Here is an 8,745-nt window from a genome sequence, read left to right as displayed (position 1 = left end):
TTGTTAAAACGTGAATAGCTTTGTGGATTTTTTATTATTATTTTTTTTTTTACAATATTGATTAAAAATGTAATAATTTTTAATGATTACATTAAAAATGTAATAATTTTTAAAATGATTACATTTTAATCATTTTAAAATGTAATCATTTTTAAAATGATTACATTTTAATCATTTTAAAATGTAATCATTTTTAAAATGATTACATTTTAATCATTTTAAAATGATTACATTTTAAAATGTAATCATCCAGATCGCAGTCCAGATCGCAGTCTCCCGTGGCGACCATTTCTGATAAGTTCCGTTTCGTTGCGCATTCTGGGAGAATAAATACCTTTGAAGAATCTATTGTGCAGTCAGAGGTGGTGTTCCTGCAGCTCTGGTATGAGTCATTAAGGAAACTGAAGAGGATGCTGCTGATTGATTTCTGGTATTTTGACCCAGCGTAGCTACAATATTGCATCTCAAAGGGGTTGATTGTAAACTAATCAGGGACAATGACCAGATGTCAAATCAAACTTTCTGGTGGTCTTCGTCAGTTAGGGCAGACTGTGAGCAGAGCCAACTTGACCGGCTGTCTGTCTAAGGAACACCACCAGCTCTTCACTGGAGAGGTTCCAATCCCCCTTCAACGCCTTTGTTTGCATTTGGGAGAACATTGTGATGCACAAAAGGTTCAAATGTAGTGTGAATGGATCTGGTTCAGGAAACATAAGACAACACAGATTCTTGTCAAGTCTTCCAATTAAGTCATTCACAGAAATCCCAAAGACATTGGTATTGGTCTCAGTCACTTGAACTTGAGCTTTTCCTTCAACAGGGACCCTGACATTTGGTAAACCCACCCAGCTAGAGAAGCTTTGGTCTGTATCCTGTGTAAAGTCTTGAAATGTTGGATATTCAATTTCAGAGACATGTGATGGTGTGCCACATTCCCTGTATCACTAGTTGAGGTAAATAGGACATCTCAGGATGCTGGTAACTTTCTGGGTCACATACAGCTGGATGTCAATATCCACACTGTATCATTGGTGGAGCAGTGGGTGGAGAGACCAGCTGAGTAATTCATCATAACAGTGTTAATGGTTTCAGTACATCAGAGGGAATGGTGTGGTCTGCCTGGTTGCTCAACTGGTCTATTTAGTCCAGAAGGAAATACAGCTGGATCGTCGTCACGTGTAGAACAGAACCCGTTTTTTTTGTTTGTTTCTGACCCGTTTCCACTGTGACAACAGCTGAACTGTGTTTCTGGTTTATCAGATTCACTACTACAGAAAATGTCTGAATGCTGCTGGTTTAAGGGTTTAGATGCAGCCAGATTATTGGAGCGTGTTAAAATATTTCTTCCTCTAATAATTTTTGTTTCTGATTTATTAAAACATATCTGTCATTCTAAAAGTGAAAAAAAATTTTTTAAAGGTGTTTTTTTTTTTTTTGAGAGCCACATGTGCCTGATACGCTTTCATGTTTTTTGGACAGCTGGTTGACTAATAATTTATCATAACAAGAATTTAAACTGGAATAATTTTCTTTCATTTCTGGCCTTAGCCAAACATTCCATCATGGAGTTTATGTTTCATTTTTCAGCATTCAGAGCCTCTTAAATGATGGAAATCTAACAGTAGGGGGCGTACTGTTCCCATGTTTTGGATGTGACCGTCTTATCTTTCTTTAGAAATGTCAGGATGAGCCTGACGTATCAAAATAACTTACAGGCCACCTTAGAGCCAGGAAGGATGTTTTCTCAGACAAATAACCAGTTTATTACCACTGACTGGTAATAAACTGATTTAATCAGCTGATGGTCATAATGTTATGGCTGATCAGTGAATATGATAAACATAAATTTTTTTTCTTCTCATTCAGTGAGTCAGATTCAAGGGAAGTTTCTGTGATGTGTTCAAGGACAGCGTGTACAGCAGATGCCATTAAACCATCACATTCAACAGTAGTGAAGGACGAAAGGCCCGCCTCTTTATCACTCACCACAGACAAACAATTTATTAACTGATAACCTTTCCAGCCACGTTGGATCTTTGTTACGTTTGAGCAATCCAATAGACGCGCCTTTTATTGCTTTATCCCATGTGGCAATGTGGAAATTATTGTTTATCATTAATAAATGAAGATGAACATCTTATATGTTCATGTGGACCTAAAGAATATTTCCTTGAAGTGCAATATTTAAAAAAAAACAGATGCATAATGAAAAAACAACTTCAGTTTCATATTCTCAATATCACTTCTCTGGAGTAATGATTGCATTTTATGGACCTAAAACATCTTTGGCTCCTAACGTCACACCGTCACTCCTTTTTCATCACTTTGTCTCATGGTAGCCACACATTCTAATGCATTTAATTGGGAAATAGAAAGAAAATAATAAGAGTTTTTGAAATACTTTACTCATCAACATTTGAAAAGTCAGGCATGTAACTGAATTCAGGCTGCAATGAACGAGGTGCTGTTTGAAATTAACAGCAATAATTTGAATTATCATTGTCTGTCATAAGGGAAGAAGAATGTAGGTTAATTTTTCAGTCATAGGTTAGAGCAAAATATTTCACTTGAAGCTAAATATTTAGCAAAATAGATATTTAGCTAACCTAAATATCTACTTTGGAGCTCAATATTTAGTTTGTAAATTAAATATTTAGCTTGCTACATATGTAGCTTCAAACTGTGACGTTTCTATAAATAAATAAGTAACATTTATTCAACAAATATGACTTTGAAAAGTGAACCCCAATTTTTTACACTCATGACAGGCTAAATAAAATAAATTATTGCTGTTATTTTTTATTTCCACCCCATTTGCATGTAAACAACAAAGCACAACCAATTACATCAATGACCCTTCAGTGCATTTCCCTTTTTTTCCTAACAATATTAATATAGCATGATATAAAATCACAGGCTTTGTTATTTTCTGCATTTCTGTGCCTTTAATTGGATAGTGTGTCATTAGAAACAAAATAGGTTTATAATATGAATACATGGTGGACAAACTTGGGTTTAAATCCTGAACTGCTTTCCTACAACGCCTTTGTTTGGAATAACAATAATAATAAAAAACTCCTTTCCTAATCCTGTTTGACAGGTTTAAAATGTGTTATCATGTTGGGTTTTCCCCTGACCTTAGGATCATCTTGTATTCTCCCTGCGCTCATATTTACAGCACTTGAAACCAGATATAAGTCCTACAGTTTAAAAGACACTTAATCTATTGATCTAAATTGTTAAAAAATGACTTTATTGACTACAAGTCTAATATTTGACAGAGGACATGGAGGAGCTAAGAGTAGCAACACAGACTTTGATGACCAAAGGGAAATTTCCACTGTGGAAAAGTTGAGCTTTTACAACGGCATCATTTGGAAAGTGGGTTAAATATTATTGTGTAGGAGTGTGAGCTGATATCCTGTTCCAGAGCCTGAATCACCTGAATCAGACTAACACAGATAAGACGGAAGGTGGACTTGTCAACAAATGAAAAAATGTACAGAACTAATACAATAATGCAAAAAAACCCAACAAAAAAACCAAAGTTCACGTTTCACTAAAATTACTGTGGGACAGCCTAGAAAAACGTATCTGTTCATTTCTGCTTGCTTCTCGACTATCTTAGAACATTCTTTGACCTTCTAGAACGACGTAGCATTTTATTGAATGTTGCACTCAGTACTATCCTTTTCTAAAATTTCTATGGCTTATGCATTCGCCACAAACTTCTAGAATATTCTATTCCAAGTTAACAACCAGAAGGAAGCTGAAGTTGGTTTCCAATTCTAGCTTCCGATTCGGGAAATGGCTAAAGGGCGATTCCACCTAATTTTTCACTACCTTCAGCATCTTTAATCAACTCTAGTTTAAAATTTACAACACCTAGACTCTTCAAACATGGACTGGATTATTCTGCTCTAGTAGCAGAATATTTATAACCATGTTTGGGATATGTGAAACCTTTTTCTGATTTGTGAAACTGCAATAAAGATTGATTTTGCCACTTCTTTGGATCTCTGTCATACTATAATTGCATGGTCTTACATATTCTGCTATTGGAGGAGGAACACCTCGCCTTGGAGAACTGACTGTTCTGTAAGAGTAAGTGACGTTTAAACAAGGATCCAGTTTAATAGAAGGTTGTTTTGTTTTTTTCTAAATTAATAAGTGAGAATTTGTCTGACATGTGCATTCTGTGAATATAAAAAAAGTTACAAACTTCCATTAGCATTTTATTTGAAATATTTATTTGATTCTTTATTTTTGTTTGGTTTATTGGCTGTAGCTGGTTTAAAAGTTTTTTAAACTGTGAGTGGAGGCGCAGCAGCTTGAAGCTCTGAGACTCTGATTGTTTTTTTGGGTCAGAACATGCTCTTGGATTGGGAAATAGAAGGATCCGTCACTTCCTTTAATTACTACTCAATGTGTGTTTTCCTATCTGAAAACTCTTATCTGAGCGATAACAGCGCGTTTTTACAACTGATGCTGCTTTTCATCAGCTCTTTATGGGTTTAAAGATAAATTTAAAAGACAGAGCTGGATGTTTTGTCTGTCCCTGTCGTAGGTCCTGAAAAATGAATAGAATCTTCAGTTCCAGTTAAGATTTTTATTCTTGCAACAGATTGTTTTATGCTTGTTCTTTTTGTCCCACAAATGTGGCGTATTTGCATTCCTAATCTCTGATGAGTCTGTGTTAAAATCTGAAAGATACCATCTGAAAAAACCACTCGGATCAACTCAGTGTTTCCCCAAAGTGTGGGGCGCGCCCCTTGGGATGGGGGCAGAGGGGGGAGGAGTAGCCATAGCACGGGGGAGGCGGGAAGCAGTATGGATGAAAAAAAACAAACAAACAGTTACACAAAAGTGTGTCATTGTAAAGATGTTTGGTGTTTTTTGTTGTAACATGAAGTGTGAAATAAACTTCAGCGGAGTTTGGAAACAAAATATGTGTGTATGTTTATGTCTGGTTGAACCATGTCTGTGCCCAGTTGATTTTTTTTTCTTTCTTTTTTGGGGGGAATTTTATTGTAATCCATAGGGGGGCACGGAAAAAAAATCTTTGGGAACCACAACCAATAAACCAGCTTAGTACTTAGTAAGTCTGAGCAGAAATAATGACATTTATGTAAGTTGTTTACATTTTTCATCTTCTGGCTCATTTTACCTCCATTTCTTTAGGATCAGTTAAATTCTGTTTTATCTTGTTAGATATTAACTGTTTCACAAGTGAAACTGAATGGACCATCAACAGTTCATTGAACTCCAGGAGTATCAGTATGTAAATGTATTAATACACAATAATTTTCCTTTATGTTGACATTTTGGTGTTTTTTTTTTCTCTGTACTGACTGACGCCTCTTGAAAGTAAACCTGAAACCGTTTGAAAGTCAGATTACTGTTCATTTAAAAGTTGCTGCATTTGCCAGGAAAAGGTTTTGATGGAGAGGAGCATGTTGGCTGTGCCTGTCGGAAACATGCCAAATCTTTTCAGCCAGTGCCAAACAGCTTTTGGTGGAGGCGGTGTGATGATGTGGGGTGGAGTCTCCCTTTAGTGGAAAAAACATGACGTACAACTATTCAACCGGAAGAACCTGAAGTATGGCTGTGGCTGAAAGATGAACATAAGCAAATGCTGAAGAAGTCTGGCTGAATTTTATTAACGTCTAGTCACATTTTCTACAACTAAAACTAAGTCAGAAAATGCTCCAAAAAAGTATCAGTCTGATGGCGTGCAGAGTTACGGGAACCACATGTTGCAGCTCTTGCACAACACACAAAATCTGGCATTTTAACAGGGCTATGTAAACTCTTCAGATCCACTCTGTCAGTCATCTTCAGAATTTCAAATCGCTGATGAGAAGAGCAATAAAATCCTAATCCCACTGTAAATATCGTGGTCCTGTTGTGGAGCTGGATTGGAATTTCCAGGCACCACGTTGTAAAATTCAACAAAGACTCTCCTCTGATAACAGCAGCCCTCTTTTGAGCATTTTGGCTTCAAAGTAAAGATACCAGCCGAAATGTTGGGTCGTTACTGTTTCTTGATCAGTGCCGTGTGTTTGAATGTAGCATTCACACCGTCTGCCCAGATAACCTTGCAACATCTTTTCATTTCTGTCTCACTCTCTGGCTCACAGTCACTTTGTTACATTTGTTTATCAGAGGTTTGTAATTTAGCCCTTGCTAGATGCTTTTGCCTTTATTGTATCTGTTTGTCTTGTAATCGTGGAATGCTTGAACTCACTCACCTTTATCCAGATCAGGTAAATCCTCTGATACCCATTGACGTCACTGTTGTGGCGTTCATTGAAATCTATCAGAGCTGAGACCCTTTTATTGTTGCGGTTATCAGTTTGATAGCACCGTGCCTTGTTTCTTAAGCACAGAACTCCTCTGTGTGTCTCACTGCTTTCTGGTCACACCTCCAGGACAGCCGGGGTCAGTCTCTGTGGCACATTTCAACTTCTTGTTCTCGTTCCTTAGTATCCGTGAGACTGAAGAGTGTCCAGCTTCGGCCATGTTTCTGTCTGCTGAAGACTCTTACTTGAGTACGACTCGGCCTGCCTAGATAGAGCCGTCGAGGCAGTTTATAATTTTTTTAAAGTCTTATCTTATGCTTTATAAACATCTCCAGAGGTTTCTGCATCCCAGGGTGTGTGTGGGTTCTCTCCAGGTACTCCAGCTTCCTCCCACAGTCCAAAAACATGACTGGTATGTTAACTGGTACTTTAAGGTGTGTTTCTGTTGCCCTATAACGGACTGGCCTCCTGTCTACAGTCAACCCCAGCTCTTGTCCAATGACTGCTACCTACTTGAATATAGTGTTTTTTTAAACGTACATATGCTTGTTAATATTAATTGATTAGGATACTTTTCACTTCTATTTTTGCAGACATTTTGGAGTAATTCTACTTTTACCCGAGAACACCTTTTGGCTACGCTGTCCTCTTCTGCGTATTAGCAGCATTCTTTGTTAGTTGATGAGTGATGTTAGTGGATTCAGTTTATTTCTGTAGCACCAATTTCATCAGAAATGTCACCTTGAGGCACTTTACAAAATAAACTCCGTACACATACGTACCATTCAATACTAGTTATTGAACAGTGCATTAAGCTCCAGTTATTTATTCAAAACTTTTCAGTTTAGTTTATATCTTTTGGGAACGTCAGGACCAATCAGATCTCTGATGTATTATGGAGATGATTATTAACAGCTTCACATGTGAGAAGGAGAATCGTAAATTCCATTCTAGATTTAACACGGAGCCAATGAAGAGAAGCTAAAATAGGAGAAATGTGGTCTCTCTTTTTAAATGTTCATCAGGATTTGGGTGAGGAGGAACCAGGTTGTTGTAGTTGTATGCCGTTCGCTCAAGTGTTGCCGTGGCCTCTGTTTGTGGAAAGAATAGATTCTTAAACTGTGAGTATGTCTTGTTTCATCATTTCAATCATCAAATTTAATAAACACATCAAACAAACTGAATGAACTGCTGGGCATTCCCTGAGAGGATTTGGGATTTTTTTTTTTTTTTTCGTGTGCAGCCCGAACACTCAACTCCACAGACCTGCTGTGGTTAGAGTCAGCTCAGAGCTGTAAGTAAATAAACCTGACATGACACGACACATATCTTAATTTACTGCTTCTTGTCTTTGATTTTATCAGAAAATCTAAGTTTTTCTGCAGATGTTGAGTCACGGTGACATGGCAAGAAAAACATGACACAGTGAACATCCTGTTTTAAAGGTTCTAGGTTGGTGGATCGGCTTTCTCCTCTTTGTACAATATTTCTGTAAATTACATAATGTCATGGTATTCATTGATTCATTTCTCAGTCACATTTTAATGGTGATCATAAGCTTATATGACATAATATGTCACACCAACCGCACTCGCTAAAAACAAAGATATCAGGGTTTTATCACGTGTTTCACTTTTCACATGCTTTAATTTTTCGACGCAACTTCAGTACGGCAGAACAGTGGAGATCTACATCCCAAACTGGAACAATAATATGAAGTGAACTCTCATATCATCTACTTTATATTCTGGATTCATAGGTTAATGAATGTCTCGCACTGTAGAAGACTTCAGTGACACACTGCTGCAGAAGGTCCTATTGATGGTTCTAACCAGCTGAAATTCTCAATGTGGAAAGTCACATATGGTGCACAAAAAACCTGAGAATAGGTATTTCACAAGCAAGAAGCGCTTTGACTCTATTGACATTACGCAGTTCTTATCAGACCATAAAGGGCAGTGAAAAAGTATTTGTCCTCTTGTTATACCATGGTGTACTGTTATGAACTACATGTTTTGTACAGCTGAGTTCAATTTCATCTAGACTTGATTCCTGTAGAGTCTGTAGATTAAAAATTACAACAACAACAAAAAAAAAAATCCTAAAATAGAACCTGCCCAATAACTTGAAGTAGGCCAAGGGATCTCAAAAAGTCACACACTGTGACCTGACGTAAAGAAAAAAAAAATATATATATATCCAAGAACAGATGAGAAGCAACATGCCAGGGTGAATGGTTTGCAAAACCATTTTTACTACTCTGGTCCTCCAGCCAATCATAATGAGAAACATTGACCACATTTGTTTTATCAGCTGATTTGGGGAATCAGCAGATGAAGGATTCACCAAGATCCTGTTAGAACAACTCTGAAACCTGGAAAGCACAAGAAATAGCACAAATTCAAAAGTTCACTCTGTTCACAGCCACACAGTGCTTGTTAAA

The sequence above is a fragment of the Gambusia affinis genome, linkage group LG23, assembly GCF_019740435.1.
Source record: "Gambusia affinis linkage group LG23, SWU_Gaff_1.0, whole genome shotgun sequence".
NCBI classification, from domain to species: Eukaryota; Metazoa; Chordata; class Actinopteri; order Cyprinodontiformes; family Poeciliidae; genus Gambusia; species Gambusia affinis.
This window is presented reverse-complemented; position numbering follows the sequence as displayed.